General features: G+C 39.6%; 1 protein-coding gene and 2 long non-coding RNA genes across 5 annotated transcripts in view; 2 read left to right on the plus strand and 1 right to left on the minus strand.

Moving 5' to 3' along the window:
* LOC107994067 (fat-like cadherin-related tumor suppressor homolog) overlaps positions 1–17,350 on the plus strand; it is a 466,334-nt gene that overhangs the window by 322,367 nt on the left and 126,617 nt on the right. The window lies entirely within an intron of this gene.
* Positions 1–17,350, minus strand: part of LOC133666267 (uncharacterized) — a 124,272-nt gene that overhangs the window by 45,677 nt on the left and 61,245 nt on the right. The window lies entirely within an intron of this gene.
* LOC133666269 (uncharacterized) lies at positions 341–5,854 on the plus strand. The gene is made up of 2 exons (XR_009830204.1): positions 341–451; positions 507–5,854. It is a non-coding gene; the product is annotated as an uncharacterized LOC133666269 (long non-coding RNA).

Below are 17,350 nucleotides of genomic sequence, written 5' to 3' on the forward strand. Positions count from 1 at the left end.
ATATCGTATTTCAATCGTCTCGAATCCTCTTCCAATTGCACGGGTGCCAGGTCAGCAAGAAACATCCTTCGGAACGGATGTCTTACTTACGAACACGTCGTGGAACACAAGTAATTCGCAAAGAGCAATTAGCACAATCAGTCGACTTAACGAGATTAAACAGAAGGAAACGGCGCGGTGTATGCCGAGAGAGGCGACGCCTAGCGTCGAGAAACGTCGTCGTTCGATTCGCCTTGGCTCGTTGATTGGCCATGGAATGAAATTTACGAGATATAACACTCGAGAAGAGCATCGAGCATCGAATCTCCGAGAGCGACATCTACTCGTTTTTGAACGGCAACGACGACAATGTCGACGATGAGTCGACGATGTCAATGATCGAGAAGCGCGAGAAAGAGAGAGATGGACATCGTGTAATGTATTAATGGGATGCAGCGGCAGAGTTACCCAAGTAAGTGTCATTAATCTTTCGCCTGGCGCAAGTAAAGTGTCACGAGTCTGTACAGGTTAGGGCACGCCGGCTGCATCGACCGGAAGTCGAGACAGACCGACAAAAGTAGACCCTATCCACTTCCTTTGGATTGAAACTTTTTGCGGATAATTAATGACGGCGCATGAAACAACGCCGCATGCAAAGTTAAGTGCGTATTAAACGTGATGGCGCCACGAGTTCCTCCGACATGACGTTGCAGAGTATGGAGCTGACTAAGGAAATGAGCTTTTTGCGGGAATGGGAAGATTTTAAGTCTTGCGACGGAGGAGAAATGGTTATGTACGTGTTGCTTATAGCGATCTGTGACTCGTGCTTAAATATATTTTGATAATTTTGCTAGAAGTATTTATAGTATTTATTAGTAATTCAGTGAGTAAAAATTGGAAAATTTTAAAATCCGATATTCTGTTATAGAAATTGAAGTTCCTCGTGGAACATAAATTATAGTAATAATTTTAATAAAATTCTTCATATTTGTACAACGATCACTACTTCAATATATCATGTACATAAAAACAGCACTTAAATTTTTATATCTAGATCCAAATAAGCTTTAGAGATCCCTCTTGGAAAACTCTACAACTTGACGCATAAAATTCTCAAGAATAGCTTCCGCAGCTGGACGTCGATCGTTCGAAATTTTCACTCGTAAAATATAAACGCATCGAACGTGAATAGAGAAATCGAACTTGCTAGAAGTGACGCTATCGAGAAAACTTATGAAACGACAAATAAGAGCGACGTTGGACGGTAACGTGCACAGAGAGATTCTCGATAAAATTAACATCGGCCAGACGACACACACTCGATGTTATTGGGTCGATGCATTTACAATCAGATTCGATACGGTTATCTTTCATTCTTCGAACTGTGATAGCTCGAATTGATACCGAGGTGAAAGTATGCCGCCATCTGTGGCTTTATTCCTCGAAACAAGTCTGTGGGTTAAATACGAGCACGATCTTGGCGAACTTTCGCCATTTCCTCGATCCTTCGAGATTTAATAAAAGCGGTTAGTTGTCCTGTTCTGTCGCGATCGCTTCATGAACTCGCCTTTTTACTGCTCCTCGACTCTGTAAGGATTTTTATGTCACGATTATGTAATTTTTTTGAGATATATGACAAGACTCGATTCACTTTACATCGAAATTGTACTTTCAATTAAGATTTATGATCGATTTTGCAAAAGGAAATAGCAATATGAAACTTCCAAGTTTGCGATTAATGCATTAATCTTATTATTTTCTTCATTAGGAAATAGTTTTGTGGAAAGATTTTCAAAACTGTCCTTACTATCGATATTATTAATAAAAATGCCTTCTTTTCCATCTTTTTTTTTCTATCTTTGATAAATTAGATTCCATTGAATAAGAAGTTTCAACACAAAGGATCTCTTACAAAATCATTTTCCACATTATTCCAAGTCTGAAAAGCTATATATTCAAACCTAACAATTCTCGATTTCGATTTTAAAGGGATCACAAGCGTGAGTAATGATCGTGAGACAAAAAAAAAACAGAAACACTCGCGATGTTCAGTGTATTTCTTTGGATAAAAGATGTAAAAGTGAATATTAGACGCCACTACCAGTAGATTACCACCATCGCTTTATATTTCGATACAAGGGTTCGATAAAATCGCTTATTTAATCCAAGACACTCTCCTCCCTGAAAACTGTCAAATTTCATCGAAGGAAGGGGTTGGAATATTGTACGCAGGTGCATACCTCTTATCCCGACTCACGAACTCTGATTTATACAGCTAACTATCGTAAAAAGAAGAGCAAAATTAAGCTCGAGCTTGGAAACTTTGACTACGTTTCGTGTCATGGAGTATCTTGTGAAAGTTTTAGGATCGGCACCGGTTCGGACTGAATTTCGACCGAGTTTCCGAAATCACGTTTTGAGACAATAAAGTTGTTTTGCAGGCTAGGACGCAGGAAGTTGAAGTAAAAATGGGTGCACTCGATATCCTCTTATAACTTTAAAATATATTCGTTTCTATACGACATCAAAAATGCAGAAATTCTGCGATAGTTCTGCTTATAACGAGACTTCTACACGGCATGGCTTAATAGACTTGGACAAACTTCGTATTATAACTGGAATTTTTCCGCCAAAACTGTTCCCGTTGCTCCGTATCATAGGTGATTGTGCTCGTTCAAACTTTTTACGAATACACTTTGAGAAGCGAAGAAATTTAAATAAAAATTTATTTCTAAAAAAGTGACATTTCCATAGAACCAAACGTAACCATCTTGCAAGAGTTTATCTCATTTCACTAGAATTCACTAGAAAACATTCAATTGATCAATCGTCACGAAATTTGTAAAATTGATCATAGCTCGAGATCTAAAGAATTAAATCTCACCGCAATCCCGTATATTAAATTCTACTAGAATGGGAAAGACGAGCCGCCAAGGATTGAAACGGTTCAGCCAGTTAGTTTCCAAAGACTTTTTACAGCTTCGCGTTATATTCCTCCACAAAAAAGAAGATTCCACGTTCCTAAGAGGATTATAAAAGGGAAACGATCTCATCTCCATCTCAGGTGGCTCGCCCGGGGCGAAATTTAAATCGCGGATTCGATCCACCGCGTTTAATTATCCTCGGCCCATCTAAATGTGACAGCACGGGGGCAGAACGTAATAAAGGTAGCCCGGGACGTGTGTTACGCCGATCCATTCGCCTTTTATTTGCCAAGGAAATCTCGAGAACCGGTCCCGCTATATATCCGCCCGCTCCAATTCCGTAATAATAAGATCTGAAATTCCCGCGGGAACCCCGACCCAATTTCCTCGACGCGGTTTCGTGCCTCCAATCCGCGCCCGGATCGTTTAATTCCGTTCCTTCGAATCATCGGAATTATCGCGTTATTGCTCCAGTTATTTCGCCCTCAGATCTTTAAACATTTCTATATGTATATATGTATCATTTATTTCAATTCGATTCTTTATATCCGTGGTTCTAGGATCTTTAAAATTGTGTATCTATATTAAAAACTATCTTTTTATCGATCGATTCTCTAGATATTTATTTCGATATATTGTTATTTCTATTCTCTAAATTTCTACAAGATGTCTCTTCTATTTCTATTAAAAAACTATTTTCTTCGTTTGACTCCTTCACAAGTATTGGATCGATGCTTGGATTATTATCGATCGTGTCATTGCTGCGACAATGCTAAATTTCAAAAATTCTGAATAATCTCCCCAATCCTCTAACTCTATATGTATATATTTAATTAAATAAATAATCGAATGTGTAAAGAGAATTTTTTTTTTGTACAAATTGTAAGTTCACAAGTTCCCGCGTACCTGTCCAATTAACCCGTAAGTATCTTTATATCTCTTGATTATTGCACTTCCTCAATTACAAAGAAACTTTATTCGCCGCTTTTTACTACGTAGCACCATTCCCGGCTCATAAACCGTGGATCGAATGTACGAAACAACATCCTCGTTACTTCGTTCCCGATTTCCTTGCCGTTTCTCCGCGTGAACACACAGAGAGAGAGAGAAAGAGAGAGAGAGAGAGCCAGCCGCATTTTAGAACGTCGTTGCAAGGTCGGGCCACGTATTTCTCCCCCCAAGTACAAAGATGCACCTTTCACTTTAACAGCAGGAGCTTTGAAACTCTAACCCTGCAAGACGCTTTATAAATACCACGGTATCGGATTCTCGGCTATTATTTATAACCGCGAATTTTGTCGAGTAAATTTTCTGGAGAGCTTCATCATCATTGTGACAGTGATTCCCTTCTCGTCGAAGATTATCTCGTCCCCGATGTAATTCTCGATAGAATTTGAAGGAAAATCGATTGATTTATTTATAATTATGAATGAAAACTGGATCGAAACTTGATATAACATTCGAGTTTCCGATGTATAAATTTCCAACGCAAAAAAGAAATTGGAAAATGTATTTCCAAGAGAATTGTTTCAAGGATTGTGTCGATATCTTTTTTTTTTTTTTTTTAATCTATCGTTGAAAGGAGGAAAAAACGAAGAAGGAGAGAAAAAGTTGGAATTCGGATAAATCTTTCACAGAGATATTCTGCAAACTTCCGTAATCGTCGGTACGTTCGTTTTCCAGGGATAAAGGGGAACGACGGTTCCCGTTGAACCAGTTTCAGAATTGTAATATCCAGGACGGGCTAATATTTACCGAGCTGATGCAGCACGCGATATATGCTCCCTTTCGGTTACCCCCTTTCAGAGGAGGAACGAACCACTCTTAAACAATACCGCCGACGGTTAACCGCGTATATTGTGATTCCATGCGTCGTTCCATGCGATCTTCTACTTTATATTACACCCATAACATGCATGTTTTACGTGAATTAATATAAATAAAATTATTCACTCTTTTCGCAAATTTTCGTTTATTTTTTCTTAGGTAAAACACGTACATTGAACTCGTAAGATAATTTAATCGTATTTATTTTTGTGAACAAAAGCTTTTTTTTTTTAATATACTAAATTCTTCGTAGCTGTACTCTTTCATTAAAATTAATTCGCGGGATAGGATCTTTGTAGGTGTTTCGAAAATAATTGTAAAGTAAAGCAAAAATTGGTTGACGGAAGATTAATTATTAATTCTTCGTTTAACGATTTGTTCATCGGCCACACTCTGTATATTTTAAATGAATTCGAAGCGAATAGTTGCATACTATTGTGAAACAAATTGAAAAATTTTTTTTCATTCTTCATTCGTCATTATGTGAATTTTGCCCAATTAATTCGCCCGTTTGGGACACTTTTAATGGCAAACGTTATAAAGGTAAAAATTAATTTCGCCTCCCCCCGATCTGTCTATCCTCCAAGGACGATAATCACGTCGTCCTTCTGCCCTCCCCCAGCAAAAATGCTCGTCCATCTTCGCCACGTTGCCGATGACAACGTCGGTTAACCGACCACGATCCTCAGGGACGAGAGATTCAACGGTGAATTACCCTTGGATGCGTGCGCCTTTCGCCGGCATCAAGGAAGATGGAACACAGGGAATCGTTTCGACGCAATTTGTTGTAGTCTTTTCAGAAGAGTATAAAGGTTTAAACGATTTTGCAGGATTGTTGTTACGTAATGCGAGAAAAGGATTTTGATTATCCCTGGGGATGAGACCTGAGGAAATTCGGGATAATGCTTCGTTTCAAGCGATTTCGTGACGCTCGTTGCGGTTTGGCGATAAAGGAAAATGGTAAATTGCATAGCATCGTCGAAAACTTATATTACTATCATCAAAATCCCCGTATCCGCATCATTATCTAAATACTTGAAAGAAATTTACTAAAATTGTTAAAATTTTATACTCTCGTCACGTGCTTCTCGCAATACCCTATATATATACATAAAAAAGAAAAAGAGGAAAGGTAAGAAAACTCTCAAACAATCTCCCTCTCCCTTATCGCGCACAAAATTCTCTTGTTTCCATCCAAAAAGCTCGTGATACAATCTAAATAACATCATCCGTATCTATTTCACTTTTATCTCTTCACCGACTCGCGTGGATCCCGCGAATTTCATGGGAGTGCGTGATCGCAGATGGATCCCAAATCTCTCTTTTTCCCTTCCGGTGTGTCAACGAGTTCCTTTAACCCCCTCCCTCCCTCTCTTTCGGTCGAGGCGCGCGTGGTTCGTGACTTCGCGCCATAGTTTCCCTTCTGCGAACGAAGAAAAGAAAAGAGAGAGGAAGAGAGGGGAAAAAAAGAAGAGGAAGAATGCAAAAGTTCATTAACTAGTCCTTCGAATATACGCTTCCGAATCGAATGAGAATTTCAAAGCGAGCCGCCATCCGGACCTACCACCCAAATTTCGTTTATTGCCTCGAAACGGTTACGGTCCGTGGTGTGTTTGAATTGTTATACCTAGGTGGTCTTTGGCCGACTCCATTTTGGGTATATAGATATATTATATACACATCTACTGCTTGTCGTAGTATTCGTATTCGTTAAATGTTCGCCAGGTCAGAAACTTGGAATAACCTTCGTCAAACGATTAATAATATTACGAAAATGATATATATATATATATAAATCTGGGTAAGGGAATGAGAAAAATTTGGGAGGAATTTTACAATTGTATCAAAATTATATCTAGATGTAATTTTTTAATTTTTGTATATATATATATATGAATAACAGGTGTCGGTTATCTGCACGAACGCCATTTTGTGCACAGAGGAGAGAGCGCCACAAAATGGAGGATTCTCGCTTTTCGACGTCCCCTAGTTCGGTCAGAGCTGATGATGATGATCCAGATAAGCGAAACTTGGCTTTATGGTGGAAACGGGGTTCCTGTGGGATGGCATCTCGAGCCACGGTGTTTGTCGAGGTACATTCGGATTACGGTTTGTCCGTGGCGTGTCGTCCACTCGAGTGGAAATCAAGCAGTGAAGCAACATTTGCGGTGCCATCGAGTTTGTTACACCACGCTTACGTGTTTACTCTGGTGAGACGCGAACGATATTTCTGTCGGTTCGGATTCACAGCATTTTGAATACCCCGAGGTATATCTCTCCCTTCACTTTCGATATGGATATCGCAATTTTCCGAATTTATCTCGATACTCGATGAAAAGGAATTAATCGTTAATTAGTCACATTTTACATTAACATTCGATCAAATGAAAAGTTGTTGCTTTTTAAAACATTATCGCAACAACAACAACAACAAAAATAACAATCTGTAAACCATTAGCTTTTGACAGCTGATGCATTTTCATTTACATCGAATGGTCCTCGTTTCTCTTCCTTTTTTTTTTTTTTTTGTCAGTTTTAATTGGAAAACCCAGTTTCGTTCGCAACACGTTAACGGTGTGATACAAAACATTGATTACCGATATTGTTGAATCCTTCGAAATACGTTCGCTGTCACTGTTTTTTTTCTTTCTTTCTTTTTTTTTTTTTTTTTCTATGAACGCGAACACAATGTGCCCGTCGATTGAAACGAATGTTCTTCTCACCGTGACCGTCATTATCGATTGATTAAATAGCATTAGTCCGTTTATATTGAACGGATCGGTAATTATTCCAAATGCGTCAAAGGAACGTTTTGTATAATTGTTACGGATGTAACGATAGAAATTTGATTTATTCTTTCTTTTGTTTTGTTTTGACCAGAAATATTTTAGAATATTCTTTTTTATCGCGAAGATTGTACATTAGAAGCAAAATTTGGAATTCGAAAAATCAGAAATGCTTTGGAATTATTGATATTAATAATACGTGCAAATGTGAACAAATTTTAATTCGATTAAATGATAATATTCAAAATGTATAAATTATAATTCATCTCTATCTTTTCGCTTCCACATCGTCCACAAAACGGGAATGTAATTCCATAAAATTTAAGCCGCTTAAAAATCCTCCCATTTAAACGTCTTTAACTCGAGATACCTAGTGCGTTTTACACGATAAATTCAAATAGGAAACGTGAAATGTAAATCGTGAAGTAAATCTATCCCATTATCCCGAAACTTGATAAAACAATTTCTCGAATTAACGAACCGAAATTGAATGGAACCGTCCACTCGTCAGCGGAAATTCCAGGAGCATCGTTTGCGTTTAAATTATCAAAGCAACCGCGTAACTTGGATTATTAACTCGGCTGTGTCGCCCGATTGTGAGCTGCGACAATGGCTTCGCCAATTTTTCCGTGTGGAGGTATGCACAAATTGAGGAAATTAAGTTAATCGACGTTACACACTCTTTGATATTTCACGCGGGATAATTGCCACAAAGGCGGTCGTTTCATTATGGCGGGAAATTTGAATCTCGGATTGCGATGGTTCCGAAATAATCGATAATTTTCGTTCTGCTTTTGCTTCCTTTCGTGATTTTTCTTCGTTGTATTATTTTGGTCAGAAAACTGGCGGGAAATTTGAGTCTCGGATCTTTTATCGTTTTCGAACAATCGATTCGGTTTTGAAGAATCGATAATTGTTTTTATTTTTGATTCTTTTCGTGAGTTTTTTTTTTTTTTTGAGAAATTTTTTGGCTGGAAAATACAATGGATTTTGTTGGAACTATACAGACTTCCGATATTGGGATTGTTTCAAATAAATAACAATTGCGTTTTTTATTTTCCTTCGTGAGTTTTCTTTGTTCCGCTAACTGGAAAATATAACGTTTCGGTATTTTCGATTATTTCAAACAATTGTCTCGATCATATTTTTGCTTTCTTTCGTGAATATTATTCTCGAAAAGGTTTCCGGCTGGAATATAATATTTCGTGCAATTATACTTGGAGATTTAAAGGATCGGAGTGTGCCACGTATGCGTTTGAGTTGTAATAATAAATTTGGGGGTTGGTGGCCTGGAAAGCTTCGGAACTAACGCTCGTTTAGAATGCTAATTCGCGTGTGTTTGACAGATCCCAGATTCGCGTGCATTGGAAAGATTCCAGGATCGTGTGTATTTGGTGTATTCCAAATTTGCACGCTTTCCGAAGGTCTGCGGTTTCGAGTGGTGGTTTGACAGCGATTCCGCGAAAGGGTCGGAAAAAGGGAAATTATAACATAGAACCCGGCTTGCCAACGTTATATATTTCGCATTTAAATTTACAGGAATAATATCCCAAAATATTTACGATGTTGGAACGATGGATCTTGTTACATTCTACCACTGGATACGGACAAATGTACGATTGTTAAAACCAATTATTCCAAGCACGGTTCGAATTATCGAAATTGAACTGATCTAAATAACGATTGAAAAAAAACAATATAATTTCTCTTTCGAAGAAAATGTATAACACACTTTCGCTTTTTCATTTCAACAAAAATTCGGAATTAATTTTCTAAAAAAAACCTTACGTCCTTATTTATTAGATCTAGAAATTCCACCAATAACGATAGTTCATCAAGAGAATTAAACGTCGAAACGTGCAGCTTTCAATTAACAAGCACGTACAGAATAAAAAAAATCTTCTTCCTCTCTTAGCCAATCTCTACTTGCTAATCAAGGATTCCCTCTCGTTGTTCCCCCAAAAGCTATCGCAAGTTTCGCAAGCTTGTTTAGGGAAAGATTTTAACGTAATCACCATTTCTTCCTTCTTATACTGTATTTTCTTCGCTATCCGCGCCGTTAGGTAACTCGGTAACAGGCGTGGTGGCGTCACAAACCCTTTCTCCATCCGCAGCCAACCGCACACGTAGAGGACCAAGGCGTTCGTCGCAACGATCCCAAAGTTATCCCCTAAAATTGCCTTTCCGGTTATACGACGCGAAACTTTTTTCCATTCCTCCCTTTTCTCTTTTCTTTTCTTTTCTTTCCTCGGAGTTCTCCGCGTCTTTCTTCCCTTTTGACGACGATCAAATTAAACTCTCGTCCAGGCGCGTTTTCGAAGGATAGTGCTTTCTACACGCGGAGAAAAAAATTAGGAATGAGACTCGTGCACGATTTTTAACGAAACATTCTTTTATTGTTCCTTTTCTTTTTTCGCGTCGTCCAACGATAAGTCGTTGGATCACAGACTGACTTATTTCACTTATGGAATTGGATTACTTTCCGGAGGAAGATATCGCGGGGGGACCTCTTTCGTTACATTTATTTTTCATAGGAATATTTCTAACTTTTCTTTTTTTAATCTTTTAGAAAGATTATACAAAGTAAATACCTGTGTATTCGTATATATTATCGTAGATCATGAATACTTGAATATTGCAAGCTGTTTGTTCGATTGGATACATTTTCTCTCTCATTGTCATTATTTTAAGGAGCAGCAACAAATTCCTTAGATTTTTTGATTTTTTTATTTCACGCAATGAAGAAAGAGATACATGAGACTTCGCGCATTGATTAAGCAATAAATTCTTTATAGTTGCGCGAGATGGAAAAATAAAAAAGTCTCGTTTCTCATTTTCGCCATTCTTAATTAAAATATCCCATCATTCTTTCCAGAAATATATTTTAACGATTAACCACGTTCGCGTTACGACAAACAAACGTGTTACAGAGAAGGAGGAAATAACAAGGGGAAGCTTCAATTTCCAAATGTTTCCAAATCGAACGGGGGCGCTGCGAATCGCACGCAAGAAGGCAAACCTCAAACAGTTTCAAGACCGCGTCACGCGTCGCGATGGCCGCTGCCAAGCAACGCGAAAATTGTCGCCTGTAATCGAATATTTTTTTCGCGCGAAATCCTTTCGACACGCTCGGACGTGGAGAGTCGTTAACGATCACAGCTTTTAATCAAACAAAACGTCCGGTTTGACGGACGTGTAAACACAGGGCTGGGAATAAATCGTGGAAAAATAAACGCGGGGGAGGTTCGAAATATAGGCATGCTCGTTCGCCTCGTCATTTTGTTTTATTTTCTCTCTCTTTCTCTCTTTCTTTCTTCGTTTTCTCGAAGCAACAAATTTTTCGAGACGAAAAGAAACGGATTAAACGATTCAATTTTTGTTCTCGTCAGCGAGGATCAGGATATATTTATGTTTAACGCAAGATAAAATTCCCGTGATAAAAAAAGAGAATTCGTCGCCATACTGTAAAGCAATTTTTCCATAAAGATAGCCCGAAATCGCAACTAACATAAAGCTTCTCGACCGTTTCCACAACAACAACCGATATAAAAGTGTACAACACATCGAGTAGTCGCGAAGAAGAAAAGACGGATCCAAGGACGAGAAGAGAGCAGAAGATTCTCCTCTTGATCCGCCGGGAATTTTGCAATGCCGCGCAAAAACGGGGCGGGGCGGAAGGAAAAGGGAAGGGGAGGAAAGAGGGTTTGGAAGGCTCGTGGGAACGGCGCGAGTTTTGCCTCGGCTCTGAAACAAAGGGGAACGGGACGACCGCGAAACTTAACACCGGCCGCGGAATCCACGGGCACCCGTGTAAAACACGGATCGGGGGAAGGAAGAGAGGGAGGGAGGATTCCTTGCGAAACGTGTGGAGGCCGAAGAGGAGGTTGTTAGGAAGTTAGAAAATGGGGGAGGGGGAGAAGTGGCCGCTAAGTGGTTTGGAATGGCGATGAATGGGTCGGAATGGTATTCGATTCGACTCGTTCGTGGATTTTATTATTGCTGCGCGAAAGGGAATGAAGATTCGTCAAAAGTTCTTTCTTTTATCATAAGATTCTAAATCTTATAATCTTGCGTAATTTTGATCTCAAATTAAAATTAATATTGTTATAGGAATTCTAATCTGAGTAAGTGGAGAGTAAGAATGAGAAGGGTGTGACGCGCCTAACAAGCTGAAATGAGAAAGAGAGGGGAAAAGGAGCTATATTGTAAAATTCGATGGAACAGTTCCAAATAAAATATCCTATTTCCCATTCATTTTCTCGATTGAATTTTGTTATTGTTGCGGGAAAGGGAATTAGTACATTCGTCTGGCGAAGATTCTTTTTTAATTCTTTATTTTATTGCAAGATTCGAAATCTTACAATCTTGTGGTTAAATGAAAATTAATCCTGTTATAGGAATTGGAATTCTAATCTGAGTAAGTGGAGAGTAAGGATGAGAAAGTTCGAAAACGAGGAGGGGGGAGGAGAAAAAAAAAAAGAGTTATATCGTAAAATCCGATGGAATCGGACAGTTCCAAATAAAATATCGAATTTCCCATTCATTTTCGTAATAACATTCGTCCAATGATTGCTCCCGAAAGGGTACGAGTTACGGGTACAGTAACGTTTCACGGACAGTTGGCTCGCAGGACACAGGCGGCCAGTTTAAATGCGGGCGCACGGAGCAGAATACGCTCATCGTGTCTGACAATCACCGATGAAAAAAAGGGGAAGAGGAGGGGGAAAAAAGAGAAAGTGCAACGAGAGAAAGAGAGAGACGGAAGGAAGGAGGGGGAGGGAAAAAATGAGAGAGGGAACAAGCCAACTCGAATGAAATAACCGAACAATCGAATCCCAGGGAATCGTCGTGGAACCTTCACCGATGCGGAAAATTGTTTGCAGCGGTATTTCTTTCTTTTTATTTCTCTATCTTTATTTTCGTTTTACACTTTTCTTCTTCTTTTTTTTTTTTTTTTAATTTTTGCACGCACGATACAAGCTAATTAGAGGACGGGGAGGGGAGGGACGGGTTGTTCTAGCGCGCGTTGAGGAAAAATAATTATGTTTGACGAGCGCGGTTGCTCGTTTCACTCGTTCCTCTTCTTCCGTTTCTTCTGTTTCCGCCTTCGTTGGACGGGACGTCCCCCCCCGTTCTCCTTCTCTTTTACGGTCGGCCGTAAAAGGGACACGTTCATTCACTCGCCACGGAATCTCTTTTATGCCTCTCTTTAATTTTACTGCCGGCTCGCTACGATCGCACGCACTAAACCGATTCACGACGTTCCGTGAACGAGTAAATGGGCCTTTCATTGAAAAACGACCCGTTTTTCCCTCCACGATCATCGCCGCTTCTGTAGTACTACCTCGAAACGCGACGGTAGTAAAGAAAATTTAACGGGGACGAATTGATGCTTTTCGAATGACGCTACGTAAAATCTACCTTAAGGAGGGATTGAACTTTCGAAATTAAACTTTTCGTCGTTTCGACGATTCCTCTCTCTCTCTCTCTATCTCTTTGTGCGTAATTTTATTGGATTAATGTATATAATTCACACGTAGACTTGAACAACTTACTTATCTACGCTACGCCATCTGCCGTAACTAGATCCAACTACCCATAATAAATATGAATGACTCTGAAATTGAATAGAAGTTTCGTTTCAAAATATTCGTAGGAATCACACGATAATAAATACACGTATTGTACCGAACTCGATCTCGTCAATTATCGGTATTCGATATAAAATCTCGAAGACGAGATCGAAGCAAAAGCACGGATCGGGTGGCTCGAGGCGTGAAATCGGCCGCTTAAAATCGGTCGAGTTCGATGCGCGTCTATTTATGGTTTGGTGGAAAAAAAGAAAAGGGGAAAAAGGGGGGAGGATCGATCGAGGATTGCACGATCGTCGACGGAAAAAAGTCGATGGTGAAAACTGGCAGGGCAGCACGGTGTCGAGGGCAATAATTTCTTCATCAAAATTCGACGACATAATTCGCGCGCCGGACCGGCACAACAATTGCTGGCCCCCTCCCCCCTGCAAAGCCAGGAACGGCGGCCATTTCCATGTTCCATCATCCGCGTGTACCAGCCGACTCTCGATTGGGAAAATTGGGTATTGCGAAAATCCTAGGTGGCTCTACGTACGTGTTCGATCAACTTTCGAATCGGTGCAAGAGGAGGATATATATATATATATATATTGGGATTTTTCTTTGGGGATTGGTGAGCATTGATTTGTGATTTTGGAATTCGTTCGAGTTGGCGGGCGAAGTATTTTTATTATTGTATTTTTAATAAGAAAAAAAAAGGATAGATTGGAAAGTATATTTTTTTTTAATTGATAAAAAGATGAAGAGAAAGAGATGTGTCTCCTGATGACGAGAAATTAGAGAGAAGGAATTGGTGGCAGAAGAATTGAAAACTTCCAGGGATTTTGAATATATATACGTTTAAAATTTGTATGACAAATTCTTGATAAAATTCCTTATGAAAAACTGTGTTATATCCCTTAAGAATCCGTTTTATCGATCCATTTTGATATGCGAGAGGTTGAAATCAGTAGTTTCTTTCTTTATTATTAAATATCATTAACCCCTATAGTCTCCTCCGCGCTATCTGTGCACCGTGCATTTATGATAATAATTTTTCCGTTTTATATTCCTGACGTGTATATAATTTGTCTCAAACTACGTTAAAGTGCTTAACCAACTACCTTGGATAATAAACTGCCTAATAAACTACTTGGGCAAACGCTTAGGCAGTCGAGGGCGAGGAAGTTACGGAAGGTTCGTGTTGCGCCGCAATATTTCGGTGGATTTTGAAAAAAAAAAGGAAAAAAAAAAAAAAAAGACCAAATTTTTCAACAATAAACACGCTTCTGTGACTGCAACTATAAACGAGTTTTGTCATGAATAAATAATCGTGAATATATAGATATTATTCGATCAAATTTATTAATAATATATACCGATATATATCCATAAAATAACGTCAAATTAAACGTCACATTAGAAACTAATCACGTCGTAATAAAATATCTTCCAACCAATTCTAGATATATCAATTCAATTCGAATGCATATATTTGCATTTGGTGTTGAACGGTGATCATATTCGATTGCCATAATTAACAAGTCGTGTCTCTCCTGCGCGGGGGAACTCGACTAGAACGTGTAAAATTATACTTTAATCAACGGTTAATAAACTTCGAGAAAAATTTATAGAACCACGTACCCGTAATATATATTTCAACTCGGGCGGAGGATCGTTAAGAGAAAATCTATGCGACAGTCGCGACGCCTGTTAACGAGTTATAAAGAGTAATTAGGGTGCAGGAGAGTTTTTTTAAAAAGAAAAAAACTGTCCACGTGCGGAGGATACGTTATAAATTACCGATCGTCCATCGCCATCTTCCAAAATCCTCGAGAATATATTAAACTTTCTCTCGAAAAAAAAACTTCATTCTTATCCCTTGGAAATGCAAAGGAAATATCAATCGTGTGCATCCGTCGATAAAGAAGAACAAGAACAAAGAGGGATTAAGTTTTAGAAATTCCATTCGTCCCTCTCCTTTTTCCCTCCACCGACAATTAGAATAAATTACTTCTCTGCAACGATGGCAAGAAGTGAAGCGCGATATAATATCGGACAGGAAATCCGGATTGCTCGGCTCCCTTTGTTTCGATGAATATTCATCAGTGTTCGATTCGTTCGGATTTTATAGACCGAGGGAGAGAAAGAGAGAGAGAGAGAGAGAGACCGAATTCGATCGATCGGAAGGGCGCGATACACCGGCGAGGATCGATAGATCGCGAGATATCCTGATGCACGGTGACCTCGCCCAGGAGTAAATAGAAACGGTCGTTAGACTTGGCGGAGAGGAGAGAGGATCAGACACTCGGGAATCGTTCACGGTGGTCCGACGCTTAGGTTAACGAGCTTACCGGATAACTCGTTACCGATCGAGCGTGCGAAGTCGCGTGCATCCTCTTGTTGCGGCTTCGACGTTAATAATACTAACGTGTGCAACTATTACACTATTAGGTATCAAAAAAGGATCGACTTATTCTCTCCTCTCTATATGAATTTCTATTTTTGTCTCTTCGCCTTCGTTTGAAAAAAAAAGAAAAAACCGAACACTTGTCGATCTCAAATTCGAAAAGACAGCGTATTTATAAAATTGTAAAAAAAAAAAAGAAAAGAAAATAAATTCTAAGGAAGCAAAAAACATTTATCAAAAGATATCCAAGGATTGTGCGATTCCGACATTTCTCACTTCTTGTCGCAAAACTTGGAAGCGGGGCGACGACTTGTTTGGCAGTTTCTTCCACCGCGCGTATTACTTTAAACCGTGTGTCACGCGTGTGGTTGTTGGCTCTCTTCGTCGGTTGGTTCCGGCGAAATGTCAGAGCCAAGAAACCTGTCAGCGCCGACAGATGTGTCGCGTATCCGCTGCGTCATATCGAGCGTGTGCCTCGCCTCGCCTCGTCTCGTTCGTGCCTTGCCCTTCTTTCGGCTATTTCCGCGGAGAAATCGCCGAATAGCGCGGCGAGGGAGGCGCAAAATTTCCGCCGAGATTGCCAAATTAATTTCTTCGTAACTGCGTTGTCTTAACCCTTTCTCCGAGAGTAAGAAGGAGGATTAACGCGGTGACTGGTGTGTATAGATATTTATCACAGAAGAGACTGTCGTAAATAAGTGAGAAAAGAAATTGTAGGATTAAGGAAGATTTAATTCTTTTCCCTCCTCTTTTTGTTTGCGTGAATTAATTTTTATGCTTTCGTCAAGAGTTACTTCGTTACCTTTCTTGGAATTTTCTGTTTTTCCAGAAAGATTGATCTCGTGATATTATTGCAAAAAGTGTGCATTTAAAAGTTCGTTTATCCAATCAAATATGGAGAAAGAAATCTTAAAAGAGAAACTTCAACTACCAAAAGTAAACCCATTTTAAAATTCCCCCTAAACGAAAACTGTCCAAATCACGAATTCTCGATATTCCATGTATTTTTATTATTTCGATAATTAAAAACCATCGCACAGTGGCGCCACCCTTCGAAATCTTCCTCTCGCGAAACTGGGAAACATTTTAATCCCTACGGCGAATAAAAGTGGAGCTCGAGCGAACCTAATAAAAGGATAGTGGAGAATTCAAGGGGCTGGCTGCACGCGCGACAAAGAAAGAACAGAACAAAAAAAAAAAAAAAAAGAAAAAACAAAAAAAGAGAATATAAAGAATTACGCAAACGAGGAATGCACCGTCTGGTCATGTGTACCATCTAATTTCGCGGTGGCTAGTTTTACGACACCGTTGTTCTGTATAACAGCCCTTCCTCGTGACACACACACACACACTCGCTTCTATTCGTTTTGCGCGAGTCTTCGATCGCGTAGCTGAGTCACCGACAGTGTTGGAAATTTATGGCGCGGCGAGCGATCAAATTTTTCTCTCCCCCTCCTTTTTCCCCTTTTTTTCCTTTTTTCCTCTCTTCCCCCAACCCCCTGGAGTAGGATAAACGGGTCACTTCTGTCCATTAATCCGTTTTCGCGGCGCGCTCGTTCCAGTTTTATCGGTGTGGCGAGATTTACAGCGCATTCAATTGTCCGTTGAAGGGAGGGGGAGGGGGGCAGCCGCGACGCGCATCGAGAGGCCGAGAATCGGGTTTTATGCGTTGCACAGCCCCTCGAGGGCGGTAGATAAAGAGTTGATAGTTATTAGACAACCATCTGCCGAATAAAAATACGAAGTTTGGAGCGGATCGCGAGTGGAATATGTGCGATGGTATTTGCTCGAGGAAAAAGGGAGAAAAAAAATGAAAATTTGAAAGAATCCTTTTTGATATATAACGTTAATCGT

This window comes from Apis cerana, linkage group LG6 (genome assembly GCF_029169275.1).
Source record: "Apis cerana isolate GH-2021 linkage group LG6, AcerK_1.0, whole genome shotgun sequence".
Taxonomy (NCBI): Eukaryota; Metazoa; Arthropoda; class Insecta; order Hymenoptera; family Apidae; genus Apis; species Apis cerana.